Source organism: Carassius carassius, chromosome 12 (assembly GCF_963082965.1).
Source record: "Carassius carassius chromosome 12, fCarCar2.1, whole genome shotgun sequence".
NCBI classification, from domain to species: Eukaryota; Metazoa; Chordata; class Actinopteri; order Cypriniformes; family Cyprinidae; genus Carassius; species Carassius carassius.
In genome coordinates, this window is record NC_081766.1 from 31,603,673 (window position 1) to 31,621,249 (window position 17,577).

The following is a 17,577-nucleotide window of genomic DNA, read 5'->3' on the forward strand; positions in this document are numbered from 1 at the left end:
ATGCATGCAAAATACAGAGTTTTGGCCGTTACTAAGTCTCCATCCACAAACAGATGTACATCGTCTGCAGATATAAGGTACTTCATTGCACTTTAACAAGTAATCTGAACGGCCTTTATATGTGCACTATTTTAAACGAGCCCTCACTGAGTTTAATGCCACAGTTATGTTAGAATGCATCTCATTCTTGTTTCTGTTGCGGTGCGTAGAGCTCATCATGGGGCGCGCGCGCTCCGGAGCACTGTATGACTGATGCATCAGTTCAATTCAACTTTACTACAAATATATGAACTTACCTGTTTTAAATACTTTATATTTAACTTGTTCATTTATGCCCAATATTAGTGTTAAACTGTTGGACTTTAAATTAAATCTAATATTGATTTTCACCGTTGACTGATTATGCAGAACATTTAGATGGATAACTTCCGCACACAGATGCGGCAAATTGTCACAAGACGCACGATATGACAGTTGTGTCCGACTATATATATGAACGTAGCTGTTTTAAATACAGTATTTTTATATTTAACATTAGTTTATCAGTATGTTTTAAAGTATATTTTTTTAATAATTGGTGATTCCATAGGCTCTCTCACGCACCTGCATGGTTTAAAACACAAAGAGTCTCTCTCTTGCTCCACCCATCATCGATCTCACGGGCTGACGATATGACGATTTGAAAAATGACCATATCGCCCAACACTAGTACACAACCACCCTATAATGATAAAAAAATCCACCCAGGGTTTTTTTTTTTTTAATCTACTAAAATTTTTATCCCTTTCTCAAATTGAGCCGATCTCAGATGCCTTTATGTGTGACATCACACAGATAGGCCCCTCCCACGATAGTTTGATTGACAGTAGCATTTCAGCACAGACTGGACTGGTGTCTTTCCTAAGTCCTGCCCTGAGTGACTGTCATTAGTCTGTCATTGTTTCACTGCCAGAGCAGATGTACACAAGAATGTCTCATAAGCGATCAAGCTGTTCTGTTGTTGGATGTTATAATGAACATTTGAATACATTTGCTTCTGAAGAGAATGCGCCTCTGATATACCTAAATGCGTTCTACCTAAAAAATAAAAAAAAAAATCTACCTAAATAATTCGTGAACCAGCTTCACACCAACAGGAGAAGTGAGTATAATAAGGTTTTTTAAATGGATCTTTGCAAATTGCCTTTCCTAATAATGTGCTAATTAGATAGTTTCATAATGGATGCAGCAAAAGTAAACAGTCCCTCAGAGAGCAGCTGGGAAGAGAGGGGCGGAGTCAGCAGAGCTCATTAACAAGGAAAATGCTATAAAACGGCTTGCTCTGAAAAGAGCTGTTTTGTTACAGGGTAAAAGGGTGTTTACACTACCATTGAGAAATTTTAACCACACTGTTACAGACTTTCATATCAACTTGTGGAAAATGGGCATCAGATGACCCCTTTAAAGTGGGAACTAAAAGTCTTTTATAACTTGAAAACTATACAGTCACAAATAATTGTATATTACATAAAATCTGTGTGAGTATCACGGCCCATAACTGTATCAGCATCACTTGGCCATAGAGTGTAGTTTGGGCTCCTCCTCAATGCATCATATACATGTTGTCATAAGTCTTGCACACATCCAGTCTGTTTTTCTTCATCAGTATCATGCATTTATATAAAAGAATTTTACCTTTAGCTTCTTGCATTCTCTCTTATGTCAGGATGGGTGGTGGAGGGATGAACTCAAATGCAGACAGTAGTCACAGCAACACAGTTTTTTATACAAAAAACAGGAAAACAAAACCCACGAGGGGGCAAAACAAGGGCTAGACAGACGAAGGAAGACAAAACTAGACTAACACTGCACTTAACTAGACTATGACTAAAACACGATCAAACAATTACTTAGACAAGACTTGACAAAATCACAACTGGTAGCAACAGTAGACAATCTTAAACAACGTGACAATATTTAAACAATGAACCGACAAAGGGACAGAGAAACACACGAGGTTATAAAGGGGGCTACTAATGAACACAACAGGTGGAACAGGTAGATCAATGAAGACAAAACTAGGGTAACAAGGGGGGCGGGGCAAGGGAACGAGACAACGCAAGCACATGGCCCAAACAAATGGCCATGTGCTTGCACATAAAACATGGGCCTGTCATGATCCTGCCACAAGACTAGAGAAAAATCAGAGACAAGAAGGCAGAATCATAACAGAACCCCTCCCCTAAGGAGCGGCTTCCAGACGCTCCCTAAGGGAACACTAAACACGTGACATGACAGACTGAGACCAGGACACAAACCAACAAAACATGACAAATAGCAATAAAGGCAGACACGAAAACACGACAACAGGGTTGGGATTAAACAACAAAAATAACAAACACGGGAGGGGGGGTGGGGGTACAACAAAGTTCATAGGGGGCAGTCCAGGGTGAACAGGTCTTGGGTGGACAGGATGATGGCTGATGGCGAGGGGTCCGGGCAGACTTCGATGGGGACACATGAGGAACAGTCTGGGGTGATGTGGTGACAGGGGTGACCGGGGAAACGCACAGGGGTACAGAGGGCGAAGAAACAGGAAGCCCGACCGGGGAAACAGCAGGGGACACAACAGGACACATGACTGGGGGTGTAGCAGGCGGCCGAGGAGCGGAGAGAGGAATGGAGCTCACAGAATCTGACTCAGAACCCACGCTCCACATCTCCGCCTTGGAAACAGCGTTGTCAGTAGCGTTGTCTGTAGCAGTCTCTGGAACAGCGCTCACGGCAGCTGACTGGGGTTCGGCGCTCACGGCAGCTGACTGGGGTATGACGCTCACGGCAGCCGACTGGGGTACGGCGCTCACGATAGCAGGCTCTGGGACAGCACCTGGGACAGCGCTTGCAGTAGCGGGCTCTGGGACAGCGCTTTGGACAGCGCTTGCAGTAGCGGGCTCTGGAACAGCACCTGGGAGAGCGCTTGCAGTAGCGGGCTCTGGAACAGCGCTTTGGACAGGGCTTGCAGTAGCGGGCTCTGGGACCGGCAGAGATGAAGGGCGAGAGGCTCCCTTTCTCCTCCTCTTCCTCTTAGGTCGCGGTGTGGTAGTCATAGCCGGACTTGTGACCGGTTGGAGAAGCTCAGCGGGATCTGTGACTTGCGTTGGATGGGCAGTCCCAGACAGCGCTGACTCACCCGAGGATGACTCCGACGAAGAATCCCACGAAGTCCGTCTCCCTCATTTACCACGAAGATTAACAGGCGTGGGAGGTGCCTCAGGACTCGAGGAGGGATGTGCCTGATCCCCCAGTGTTGCAACGGCCAGGCGACGACCCTCTGGGATCACTGGCAGCTTGGCCAAAGGTGGGGACCTCGAGGGGGAGACCTGCAGCTCCTCCTGGGAGATACTCTCCCATAGTTGGGCATAGTTCCGCAGGATCCACTCACCCTCGGACGAGTAAGGGAGGGTGACCCTCTTCTTGTCAGTAGGGGATGACAGCCAGCATTGTTTGCGGAAATCCAGTTGTCGCTGGAGTTCGGAGGACCCCCTGTCTGCTGAGTTCCTTCTTGGTCGGTTCATTCTGTCAGGATGGGTGGTGGAGGGATGAACTCAAATGCAGACAGTAGTCACAGCAACACAGTTTATTATACAAAAAACAGGAAAACAAAACCCACGAGGGGGCAAAACAAGGGCTAGACAGACGAAGGAAGACAAAACTAGACTAACACTGCACTTAACTAGACTATGACTAAAACACGATCAAACAATTACTTAGACAAGACTTGACAAAATCACAACTGGTAGCAACAGTAGACAATCTTAAACAACGTGACAATATTTAAACAATGAACCGACAAAGGGACAGAGAAACACACGAGGTTATAAAGGGAGGCTACTAATGAACACAACAGGTGGAACAGGTAAATCAATGAAGACAAAACTAGGGTAACAAGGGGGGCGGGGCAAGGGAACGAGACAACGCAAGCACATGGCCCAAACAAATGGCCATGTGCTTGCACATAAAACATGGGCCTGTCATGATCCTGCCACAAGACTAGAGAAAAATCAGAGACAAGAAGGCAGAATCATGACATCTTAGACAACACGTTAAGTCAAATATGAATATGCAATACAGAACATATATTTATCAAAATGGTCTTCTTTATAGTTATATGCTCTAGCTGACTAATGATCTTATGGATGCGGAATGGTAATTATGAGGTAAATATACTGTTATGTGGCATTGTTTACAAGCTTTACTCATTGGACTATTTTGCTTTCACTCAAAACGATATATAAACATACTTTTTAGTCTCCTGTGCCAATACATTATACCATGCACATTCATGCACAACCATATAGAGGATCAAATAACTTTTTGTTGGACCCAAGGCTGAAACGCATTCTGTCATGCATTGAGGCTCAATGCTTCTCACACCCTGCAGCACAGGCGACACTGATGCACCACACAGCAGTTAGTATTCACTGATTGCTACAGTACAATCTTTTTAGGGTTCACCTTAAGAAAATCACCCTCTGAAACCACCTCCAGTTAAAAACGTGAAAAGGACCGTGAAGAGTTTCTAATACACATGTCTAATCCTTGCACTCTCTATAGATGTCTAATTTACTCACTTATCATTTACTCTGCTCTGTATCATCCTTGGATAAATTTCAATTTCCCTGGCGCCTTATCTTGGACATTTGAAAATTGGATTTGAAGGCTGTGTGATGTGCTCTTTCTCTCAAAAAACTTGGTTCAGTAAACAGAGAAATCTTCAGTGAGAACACACACTCATTTTCATGCTCAGTTTCATGCAAATTACTGCAGAAGAGAGAGATTAAAGATGAAAGTGAAAGTCAATAGGCTTATACTGTATAGAGGTGTTGAATGTTGTAACGTAGTTGTCGATATGCCCTGTAAGAATAATGATGAACCATTCGTACCGCAATTTGAATCAAAGCTTAGTAAGTAGTAATGAATAAATTGCCTACTCTTGCAATCAGTTGACTCTGCAAAAGTAATACATTTTCACATTCCTCAGGCAGTGAGAAAAAACTACAAAACTAATCTTAATGTTGGACTTGCATGCCTGAAAGTTTTAATAGTTTGAAAAATTTTGATGCATTTAAGTTTTCTAAGGTCACTTTTGATGATAGTGCTTTAAGTAAGAAAAAAAGTATTAGACTAAATGAAAGAAGGCCACAGCACCAAATACTTAAAGGGATAGTTCAACCAAAATGGGACTTCTGTCATCATTTAGTCACCATCATGTCGGTCCAAAACTGTATGACTTTCTTTCTTCAAAAGAAAATATCTTGAAGAATTTTGATAATCAGACGGTTTTGTTGACATCTGACATGCATTGTATGAAAAAATTATAATAATCTTTGAGTGAACTATGATAAACAGTGTTCAAAAGATATAGAGTATTCCAACAAAATACAGGTCATCGAGAATGTAGCATATTTAAATATGGAGCATGATGCTATATGCCAAGATTATGTACTGTAATTAGATTTCCAGGAAGCACATACTGACAAAATGCATACCTTCAATGCACTGTGAAGCCCCACTTCATTTACTTCCACTTTACATCACGAGAGCAGAAATGAAAGCTTATGCAACTCTGACGGACACTTCACCAATGGAGATTAAACTAATTTTACAAACTTGTAAATTCAAAGAACACAAATAGTTCACGACACCCCCCACCCAAAAAATGTTGCATAGTTTCAAATATTGCTAGGTAATTTAGCATGTTTAAAGATCTGACTGCAGCTCAAATCAATTTGATAGAAAAGGACCACGAATGAGTGTACATATGTCACCCTGGACCACAAAACCAGTCATAAGTGTCAAAACATCTGAAAGATGATTAAATAAGCTTTCTATTGATGTATGATTTATTAGGATCTGACAATATTTGGCAGAGATACAACTATTTGAAAATAATCTGAGGGTGCAAAAAAATCTAAATACTGAGAAAATCACCTTTAAAGTTGTCCAAATGAAGTTCTTAGAAAGCATTTTACTAATCAAAAATTAAGTTTAGATATATTTATTTTAGGAAATGTACAACATTTCTTGATGGAAAATGATCTTTATTTAATATCCTAATGATTTTTGGCATAAAAGAAAAGTCTATAATTTTAACCCATACAATGTTTTTTGGTTATTGCTACAAATATACCCCAGAGACTAAAGACTGCTTTTGTGCTCCAGGGTTATACATAGTTTACAGTATAAGCAATGGTAGAAATATGGCATATACTGTATTCTGAAAATACTATATTCTACATTTAAGAACTAGAACTCCAAGGCACTTGAATTGTATAGTGAAAAGTTAAAAAGCCTTTATTGCATCACTGGCTTTAAAACGTTAACACCCTGATGAAGGCATGTAGCCGCAACACGTAGATGTACCTCTCGCCAAAAGAGTTTTAACGTTTAAAGCCAGTGATGCAATAAAGGCTTTTTAACTTTTCACTATATAATTTGAGTGTCTTGGAGTTCTAGTTCTTAAATATATACTATCCCATACAACCAAAGAGCACCGAGATTTCATACCCCATGCAGCACTTCTTATTCATTCAGTGCTTTGAAAAAATACTATATTCTACATTCACATCTACAATTTAGTGTCTTTAATTCCTTTAAAGAGGAAACTTGTGTTTTCAAAATTATAGATTTTTCGATACTTAGCGATACAGAAATTCTTTATAATAGAATGATGCCAAAAATACATTATCTTATAATATTTGATAATATTTGATTGTTGATTAGCAATGCATTATAAATTATCTTTATTCTTATGAAGATACTGGAGATGGCTTGAAGAACACAGATAAACCATAGATTGTCACAGTTGTGTGTTTATTGTCTCCATGTTTGATCAGCATTTGTATCTTCTTCCTTCCTTCCTTTTTTTTTTCTGCGATAACTGGATGCCTTTATCAAAAATGGTATTGAATATCAATATTTTTCAAGGTACTATTATATCGAAGTTATAAATGTCAGTATTGAGTCAACACTAGAGGAAACCCACGCCAACACAGGGAGAACTTGTAAACTCAATACAGAAAGGTCTCAGATGCAGGAAGGACTTGATCTGGGGATCTTCTTGCTGTGAGGCAACATTGCTATCCACTGAGCCACTATAAGAAAAAAGAGAATCTGAATTCATATAAATGAGCATATCCTTAAATGGATGCGTTATTAGCGACGCACTGACAAACAGTGAGATGAATCCCACCCTCCTTCAGCTCTCTTTGTTATTTCTTTAGATTTGAAATGTATTTCTGCTTATTCAGCAGTTGGCCATTACAGTCAATGAGGCAGCAAATTGAGGTACAGCCCTAGACCTTGAAGAGATGTTTCTCTGTCATCCTGTGAGTCAGGCTGATATTGCTCTGAGTATATGTGGAGCGTCCTGACAGATTACTCTATTGATCTTCAGGTCTGCTGGACTCTTCACTAAAAGAGAAGCTGTTTTAAACACAGTTGAAAGCTTCACAAACAACAAACTCATCAAATATCAAGCAGTTTACACATGAGCAAACCTTTACAGTTGTCTGTCCTAAACACTTGTGTATGTTAGAGAAACTGCCAGTGGGCCATTATTATTGTACTGTGCATTCAAAACTTTTTTTTTTCATTAAGGTTCAATGCACTGTTTATAAAGCAAAACGAAATGATGTTGTGATTTTGCAACTCAAATATAGGCTTTGTGGCATAAAGATGTAGTTGAAGTACTGTAGTTCAGCTGCATTCACCAGTGTCATATCAGCGAAATCAAGCCCTGGATGTATTGAATATTGATGCACAATTGATTGATAAGGGGTTTATGCTGCAAATGATCTTGGATCTTATTAGGGTCACCTGTGATTGATTGTCATCTCTATGGTTTATTTGCATTTTGATATACACACTAAAGCAGAAATGTATCACTGTCTGTCACACACAGCCTTAAGGATATTCTCATGCACCTGTTTTGTATTTAGATTTTTACTTTAAAGATAACTACAAATGATTAATAGACCTGTCTCATTATTCATGGCCAAAATGATATTAACATTGATGCTCAAATTGATCAAAATAATATAATATAAATATAAACAAATTATTAGTGATGTAAACATGTTGATGGATTTTCTTTATGGCTTTAAACCTGTGTAAGGTCTTGAGATTTTGTTTCTTTTGCGATGCGGTCATATTGATCCCTTAAAGAGCATCTGCGCAGCATACAGAAATGTATTTTTAAAGTCCTTTTTTATGATGTTATGTTGTGGATGCTGCAGAGGACTGAGTGACAGAATCTCTCATTGCAATCAATTTTACTCCTCATTCATGGTTTTCTTGCTAAAACGAGAGTGCATTTCAATTTTTTCTTCACAATTTTTACTGCTGTTTGGCGCTTATGTGAGTGGTGCAAATATACCTGGTAATTTCTCAAAGATGAAAGTAATAAAAAAATATTGAAACTTGATTTAGCAAGATAAGATGGAAATGTAACATTCATTTAAAATCTTTGCATACAGCAGCATGACTTCTGGGTAAATGTGGTAGTTTGAAGAGGTTGGATAATGCAGACACTACTTTGGCAGTCAGCGTCCCTTGAGGTCAGGTTTAAGCGTTTATCATCTAGAAGCTATGATTAAGGTAAATCCATGATAGCAGCCTCCATATTTTTTTGAACACCTTGTAGCACTGCGTGCATGAATAATGCAGGCCACAGGTTATTTGACCTACAGCACCTCTGTTTCGAGTAAGCACACTTCAGCTGACTGCCTGCCACTGCAGTAAAAGGGGAATTAGTTGATTCTTACACACTATTTAATTCCCTGTGCTTTCTAGAGATATTTGGGATATAGTCTGGACCACATTAACAAGAGCTGGAGAATGTATTTGAGTGTGTGTGTAAATGGGCTCATTATGCGTGTGTGTGTCTGTGTGTGTGTAAAGTGGTCTATAAACATGCTGTTAGTTATTGTATGATGTATAGATTTTAGCATTTAAGGAGCATCATGCAGGTATTCTGAAAACATGCAGAATTCTATAAATTACCTACATTCGGTTAAAAGGAAAAAAACCTTTGGACTTAAGCATAGAATTTATTTATTTATTTATTTATTTTGTATTTTCATGTGTTCGAATGGCGGTGCTTTTTTAAAAGAAAACAGAACATATATATATATATATATATATATATATATATATGTAAGAGCCGTATTTCATATTTCAAAAGGTATATTTTCATATTTTTATTATGTAAATTTGATACAGTTATTATTTATGTTAATTAGTTATTTCCTGTTGAATATACTTCTTTACATTATAGTTGTTCTTACTGCGCATGTTCGGTAACTTCCATTTTGTAGCACATGTAAGAAAAGTTTGAAGCTCATGCAATAAGTGCAGATGGTCGTGGGAGAACACAAAACTTTTGACCGTTTATCATAGCATAATTGCCTTATGAGTATAGTATCTCTACAAACAAGTTGTTGAGAAGACATCGCTGCACTTGGATTATGCTGTATGTAAGAACGTGATTCTTTGTTGATTTGGAAGAATAAACAGTGATAAACGAACTATGGATTTCAAGTGTGAATCAAGGCAAGAAGATACGCGTCAAAACTTGTGGAATAAATACCACATTCACATGTCCCTTACATGTAAGTCAAAAGTTTTACCCGTTATTTAAGTGTGTTTACAAGTGCGCACCTGAATGCACGTTAATGGAAGACCGTGCTTAAGACGTCAGAAGGACTCGCTTCGCTTGTTGTGGCCAAATAGTGCTGTGCAGGACATTGGATTTATGAATGAATGAAGATCGATCATATTACCGCTTGCAATAAGTGTTAGTTGTGTAACTTTGATTGTAAGTAAAATTGCACGTCTTGAAGTGTTACAAATGGCGGACAAAAAAGACGACGACGACGATGTTGTTGAGCGGTCTGAACGCAAGAGGGCGCTAACGGACAAGGGTTTGGAAGAGAAGCTTCACAACCAGATAAACGCCAGACGAGGCAAGTTGAGACAATTAACTGCAAAATCAAATGAGATTGAATTGCTTATGGAAAACATTTCCAACTTGAATGATGTTGAAAACAAGCAGTTTAAACTCTACAAACGGATGTTTGAAGAATTTATTGAAAGTAATGCAACAGTGCTGCTGTATTTGAAAGATGAAGAGCATGATGCTGATCAGGATTTCTGGTTTCAGCCTAAATTATTATGCTGCAAAAAGTTCATGGAAAAAGTGAAGTCATGGATTGAGGAAACTAAACAGTGCATTAAGATGTCTCAAATCTGTGATAATGAAGTCTCACCAATGGACAGTGTGTCAATGGTGTCATCCAGGACGGTCACGTCTAATAAGTCAGGAAGTGGAACAGCATCTGTTTCCAAAAAATCATCCATATCTACAGCATCATCAGCTCGTCTAAAGGAACAAGCTAACAGAGCAGCTTTGTTGGCTAAAGCAGCCGCTCTAAAAGAAAGACAGGAGTTGGAAATGAAAGAAGCAAAGTTAAAGGCTGAAATGGAAAAGTTGGAAATAGAAACGGCTCTTGCAATGTCTGATGCTAAAATTAAAGTGTATAAAGATTGTGAAGAACAACTACAGTATGCAGATCAAAATGTGGCCATCCAAGCAGCCAATGTAGTCATTCCAAAACAGGATCATTATGAATATGATGAATACAGTGTAAGATCAAGGCATGGTAAAATGCTATCACGTCCTGAAGCAGTTCATTCAAGTATACCTGCAAGTGTCAGACCTAAGAAAACAAACACTGCAAAGGAATGGTCAACACCAGTCAATGAAACATTGTGCGGTAACACTGATACATCAGAATTTCAAAGAGTGATGCAACGCCAGACAGACATCACAGCAATGCTTGTGAAGAACCAACAAATGTCTTGTTTACCTCAACGTGAGGTTACTTTGTTTCATGGAGATCCACTTGAGTTCAGATCTTTTATGAAGGCGTTTGAACATGCTGTTGACTGCAGAGTTGACAGTAGTGCTGACAAGTTGTACTTTCTGGAGCAGTACACTAGAGGTGAGCCCAGAGACATTGTCAAAAGCTGCCAGCACATGCCAAATGATCGTGGTTATGCAGAAGCAATGAGACTTTTGTATGAGAAGTTTGGAAATGAGTTGAAAATTGCGACAACCTTAATGCAAAAGGCATTCAAATGGCCTGAAATAAAGTCAGAGGATGGAAAATCTTTAAGTGCATTTTCATTGTTCCTGGTTACTTGTCGCAATGTAATGGAGGACATTGAATACATGGATGAGTTGGATAATCCTACTAACATGAGGATTATTATCTCAAAATTGCCATACAAGTTGCGTGAAAGATGGAGAGCCCATGCTTACGAGTATGAGGAGCACAATAGAAGAAGAGCCAAGTTCATTCAGTTGGTTGAGTTTGTTGATCGCCAAGCAAAGGTAATATCAAACCCACTTTTTGGAGATCTGGATGCTTTGGCAGGTGATAAAAAACACACCAACAAGTCTTTTCAAGGAGCTAAGCTGAAAAGAGAAGGAAAAGGAAGTAGTAGTTTTGCAACTGACTTCAAACAGGTTGGCGAAACTCAAAAAGACTTGACAATGATGAAAAGCAACAGTGCGCCAGTTATCAGTGCTTTCACTAAACCTTGTGCATTCTGTGAGAAAAGCCATACATTGGAGCAATGTTATCAGTTTGGTGCTAAGCCATATAAAGACAAATTTGACTTTTTAAGAAAGAATGGATTTTGCTTTGGATGCTTAGTCAAAGGACACTTAAGCAAAGATTGTAACAGAAGAAGCACATGTCAGCTGTGCTCAAAGAGACATCCTAGTATGTTACACTTAACCACACAAGACAAGATTCCTGAGAAGGAAATGGTAAAAGTTGATAAAACTGAAGTTACCACTTTACCCACCACAATGAGTCACGAGACAAGTGCCTGCACTGGGGCCGGAGACGACTGTGTTCTTGCAATAGTACCTGTCAAGATAAAGTCAAAAAAAAGTAACAAGTGCGTGGAAGTGTATGCCTTTGTGGACCCAGGCAGCTCTGCTACCTTTTGCACTGAGGCACTAGCAAGACAGTTGAATGTCCAAGGCAGGAAAATTGACATGATGCTAAGCACCATGAACTCAAGCAAACGAGTGGAAAGTTACATGCTCACTGACTTGGAAGTGAGTGGATTGGAAGAGAACAACTTCGTTGAACTTTCCAAAGTGTTTACACAAAAGAGCATACCAGTTTCAATGGAGAACGTTCCACAGCAACAGGAAGTTGACAAATGGCCGTACCTCAGTGAAGTGAAGTTACCTCACATTGATGCTGGAGTGGAGATCCTCATAGGGAACAAGGAGTTCAAGCTTCTGGAACCATGGAGAGTAATAAATAGTAAGCACAATGGGCCATATGCAGTAAAGACTGCCCTTGGATGGATTTTGAATGGACCTCTTAGAGAACCTGAAGACAGCATGCATGGCTGTGCACAAACAAGCGTTACAGTCAACAGAATTTCCCTGGAGAGTGTGGAACAAATGCTGATACAACAGTACAATCATGATTTTCCCGAAAGAAATTGTGATGACAAAGCCGAATTATCACAGATAGATCACCAGTTTTTGGAGTCTGTATCTAATTCAGTGCAATTTTCTAATGGTCACTATTACATTGACCTTCCAATCAAGAAAACGATTGTCCAAATGCCTAACAATCGAAGTGCAGCTGTCCAGCGAGTGTTAAATATCAAAAGGAAATTCAAAAAAAATCACTCCTTTCATGAAGAGTACAAAAACTTCATGAATGGCATGCTGAGCAAAGGTTACGCAGTCAAGGTGCCTTCATCACACTTACGTCGTCAAGATGGTCAAGTCTGGTATATACCTCACCATGGGGTGTACCATCCTCAGAAGAAGAAGCTGAGGGTGGTGTTTGACTGTGCTGCAAGTTTTCAGGGAGTGTCTTTAAATAGTGAGCTATTACAGGGTCCAGACATGACAAATTCACTCATTGGAGTGCTCACCCGCTTCAGACAAGAGTCAGTTGCCATGACGGCAGATGTCGAAGCTATGTATTACCAGGTGAGAGTTCCTGAAAAAGACAGTGACCTGCTCCGCTTCTTATGGTGGCCAGATGGAGATGTAGATCAAACCTTGGAAGAGTACAAGATGGTTGTCCATCTCTTTGGAGCAAAATCATCTCCAAGTGTAGCTAATTTCGCTCTTAGGAAGACAGCAGAAGAAAATCGCAGCAAATCATCTGTTGAAGCAGTTCACACAGTTCTTAAGAACTTTTATGTAGACGACTGCTTAAAGTCTGTTTCAAGTCATGTTGAAGCAATTGCCTTGTACAATGATCTCACAAAACTTTGTGCGAGCGGAGGATTTCATCTTACAAAATGGGCAAGCAACAGTCGTGCATTGTTAGCCTCTGTTCCTGAAGGTGAGAGAGTTGAAGATGCAAGAGAATTGGATTTGAGTCGGGATGCACTTCCTGCTGAGAGAGCATTAGGAGTGTTATGGTGTGTCAATTCAGATGTGTTCAAATTCAAAATCAGTGTGAAAGAAAGACCTGTAACAAGAAGAGGAATCCTGTCAGTCACAAGCTCCATCTATGACCCATTGGGCTTTCTTGCACCTGTCATATTGCCATCAAAGATTCTAATGCAGCAGTTGTGCAAAGAAAAGCTTGCATGGGACGACAACATTCCAGAACAGTGTGCAGAAAAGTGGATTGCCTGGTTACGAGGGCTAAATCAATTGACTGACTTCAGTGTGCCAAGATGCATTAAACCTGTTGACTTTGGAGTTTCAACTTCCGCACAACTACATCACTTCTCAGATGCTAGCGAAGTGGGATATGGAGTTGTGTCATACCTCAGACTGTTAAACACTGATGGACTCGCACATTGTGCCTTCATGATGGGGAAGTCACGTGTGGCGCCGTTGAAGCAGACCACCATTCCACGTATGGAGTTGACTGCTGCAGTTGTTGCTGTTAACACAGACAAAATGCTGAAAGATGAACTGGAACTGGAATTGTTTGAATCTGTATTTTGGACTGATAGTACCACTGTTTTGAGATATATTGACAATGAAGGTCTGCGTTTCAAAACGTTTGTGGCCAACAGGATTGCCGTTATAAGGGAGTCGACCAGACCACAACAGTGGAGGTACGTCAACACCTCAATGAACCCAGCTGATTGTGCATCCAGAGGACTTACTTGTGAAAAGTTCATGAAAAACATGAGTTGGATCCACTGTCCTTCTTTTCTCAAAGAACCAGAGAATAAGTGGCCTGAAACAAATCATGACTTATCAACAAAAATGGATGACAGTGAGGTTAAACACTTAGCTTCAGTGAACCTTGTGTGTGCAGTGGATGGCACAGATGCTGTGAACAATTTGATCAATTATTACTCTGATTGGTACAAATTAAAGAGAGCTGTGGCATGGATCCTTCGTTTTAAGGAGATAATTATACAGCGCAGCAAAACAGCCAAAGACAAAGAAGTTCAGAGTTGTGAGACAAAACCCACAGCAGAAAACTGCAAAGCTCTAACAATGCAAGACTTAACAAGGGCTGAAAATGAAATCATCAAATTCAGTCAAAGTCAAGTATTCAAAGAAGAAATTTCTTCATTGCAAAAAGGTAATCCATCTGTTAAAAAGAACAGTTGCCTTTCTAAACTAGATCCAGTACTTCAGGATGGATTGCTGAGAGTTGGCGGTCGTCTTGGTAAATCTGCAATGCCTGAGCATGTGAAGCATCCTATCATTATACCCAAATATTCACATGTCACAACTTTAATCTTAAGAGACATTCATGAGAGAATTGGACATTGTGGAAGGAACTATATGCTTTCAAAGTTGCGACAAAAATTCTGGCTTCCTTCTGCAAACTCCATTGTCAGGAAGTTTCTCTCCATATGTGTGACATGTAGAAAGATTAGAGCAAAGGCTGTAGAGCAGAAGATGTCAGAGCTGCCACATGACAGAATAATGCCAGATCAACCACCCTTCACCAATGTTGGAGTAGACTACTTTGGACCGTTTGAAGTCAGACAAGGTAGAAGTAATGTTAAAAGATATGGCGTATTGTTTACCTGCCTAACAACAAGAGCTGTGCATATTGAAGTTGCACATACGCTGGACACAGACTCGTGTTTAAATGCTATCCGACGTTTTGTGTGCAGGAGAGGGCAGGTGTCAATCATGAGAAGTGACAACGGTACTAATTTCATTGGTGCTGAGACTGAACTGCGTAAGGCCATTCAACAATGGAACCAATCAAAAATCGAAAGCACTCTCATGCAGAAAGGAATACAATGGATATTCAACCCACCTTCTGGATCTCATTTCGGTGGAGTATGGGAAAGACAGATAAGGTCTGTTAGAAAAATCCTGAGATCTGTGCTGAAAGAACAAACACTTAATGATGAGAGCTTGCATACATTCCTGTGTGAAGTGGAAGCAATAATAAATGACAGACCACTTACCATTACAACCGATGATCCAACAGATCTTGAACCCTTGACACCTAATCACCTGCTATTAATGAAAAGGAAACCAGCCTTACCGCCTGGACTTTTCCAAAAACAAGATGTTTATGCACGGCGCAAGTGGAAGCAAATTCAGTATCTTGCTGACCTATTCTGGAAGCGATGGGTGTGTGAATATTTGCCCTTACTCCAAGAGCGTCAAAAATGGAATCAAGTAAAGAAAAATCTGGCAATTGGCGATGTCGTCCTGATAATAGATGACTCTTCACCAAGAAATTCATGGGTCTTTGGTAGAATCATGAAAGTATTTCCAGATAACAAAGGACTGGTAAGACGTGTGTTGGTTAAAACTAAGACCAATACATTGGAAAGGCCTGTTGATAAGTTGTGCCTTATCTGTGAAATGGACTGTTAAATACTCTTCAATATCAAGGACTGTTTCTATGCCACACAAAGAAATGGACAGTTCAAAATTGATAATGGGCACTTAAAGTTTCTAAAGTGATGTACAATGTAAATATTACTTCAGTTTAGGTAATTGTCAGTCTTCCTGCCTGTCAATTAGGGGCCGGAAATGTAAGAGCCGTATTTCATATTTCAAAAGGTATATTTTCATATTTTTATTATGTAAATTTGATACAGTTATTATTTATGTTAATTAGTTATTTCCTGTTGAATATACTTCTTTACATTATAGTTGTTCTTACTGCGCATGTTCGGTAACTTCCATTTTGTAGCACATGTAAGAAAAGTTTGAAGCTCATGCAATAAGTGCAGATGGTCGTGGGAGAACACAAAACTTTTGACCGTTTATCATAGCATAATTGCCTTATGAGTATAGTATCTCTACAAACAAGTTGTTGAGAAGACATCGCTGCACTTGGATTATGCTGTATGTAAGAACGTGATTCTTTGTTGATTTGGAAGAATAAACAGTGATAAACGAACTATGGATTTCAAGTGTGAATCAAGGCAAGAAGATACGCGTCAAAACTTGTGGAATAAATACCACATTCACATGTCCCTTACAATATATATATATATATATATATATATATATATATAATCAGTGTCATTCTAGGCTTTATAGGCTGTAAATGTACCATGTTCTGCACCATAAATGTATTTTACATAATCTTGTTTCTGTTGCCGCTCTGTGGTCCTCATTCAGATGCAGTTTTGATAGTCCTGATAAAATAATAATGGGTTTATTCCTATTATGCAATACAAAACCCCATCATGTATGCATTAATATACTGAATAAACGTGAACATATGGGATGAATTTTAAATAATCTCACTACATTGTTTTGAGCAGGTCCCTGAGCTCTCAAACTCAACGAGTTTTCTTGGAAATACTGTTTTCATCACTGTCCTCAATGTTTATTATTTGATAATAATTAACAAAAGCCTTTGTGACCTCATCGAATTTAGCAATGGATTTAATGAATTGTTGAATTGCTGATGTTTTGTGTTATTAATTTGTTTGAATCATGTTAGATACAATGGGTGTTATGCGCTACAAACTTAATATAAATATTAACTGACACAGTTTGTGGTTTGTAGGCTACATGAAATGCCTTAACTAACATATTGCTTAAACTGAAAGGTTTTCCATATTTTAAACAATCTCTGATTTTAATTCTATCTCTTTTTTCAGCTTTATTCATCTGTTTAAATACTAGGACTACGTTACTAGAAAGTTAATTGCGCTATTATTGTGTTACGTTAATTGTGCTAATTGTATTGTATCGAGCATATTTGGCGGGAAATAAGTCTCACATTAAGGGTTAAGTCGATGTGTAGCAGTTAAGGTGCTGAATGCGTGACGTAGATTTTTAAATATAAAATTGCCGAACAATTACTCGATTTATTAATTAATATCACGCTTATGGTGGTTTAATGTAAAGTATTAATGGACTAACGCAGTCTGGGCTGTTATATTTCATTTTACCACAGTGTGGCACCCTAGCACTGTGCATATGACCTTTCCAGCACTGTTTTGAAGTAAAGGAGAAAGGTTATTGCTGAATATTGAACATTTGTCAAAATCCGTCAATAGATGGGATGATTCAGACAAAGTGTA

General features: G+C 39.2%; 1 protein-coding gene across 1 annotated transcript in view; it reads left to right on the forward strand.

Annotated features, from left to right (window-relative positions):
* The window catches only part of LOC132155256 (dipeptidyl aminopeptidase-like protein 6), a 167,496-nt gene that overhangs the window by 25,218 nt on the left and 124,701 nt on the right, over positions 1 to 17,577 (forward strand). The window lies entirely within an intron of this gene.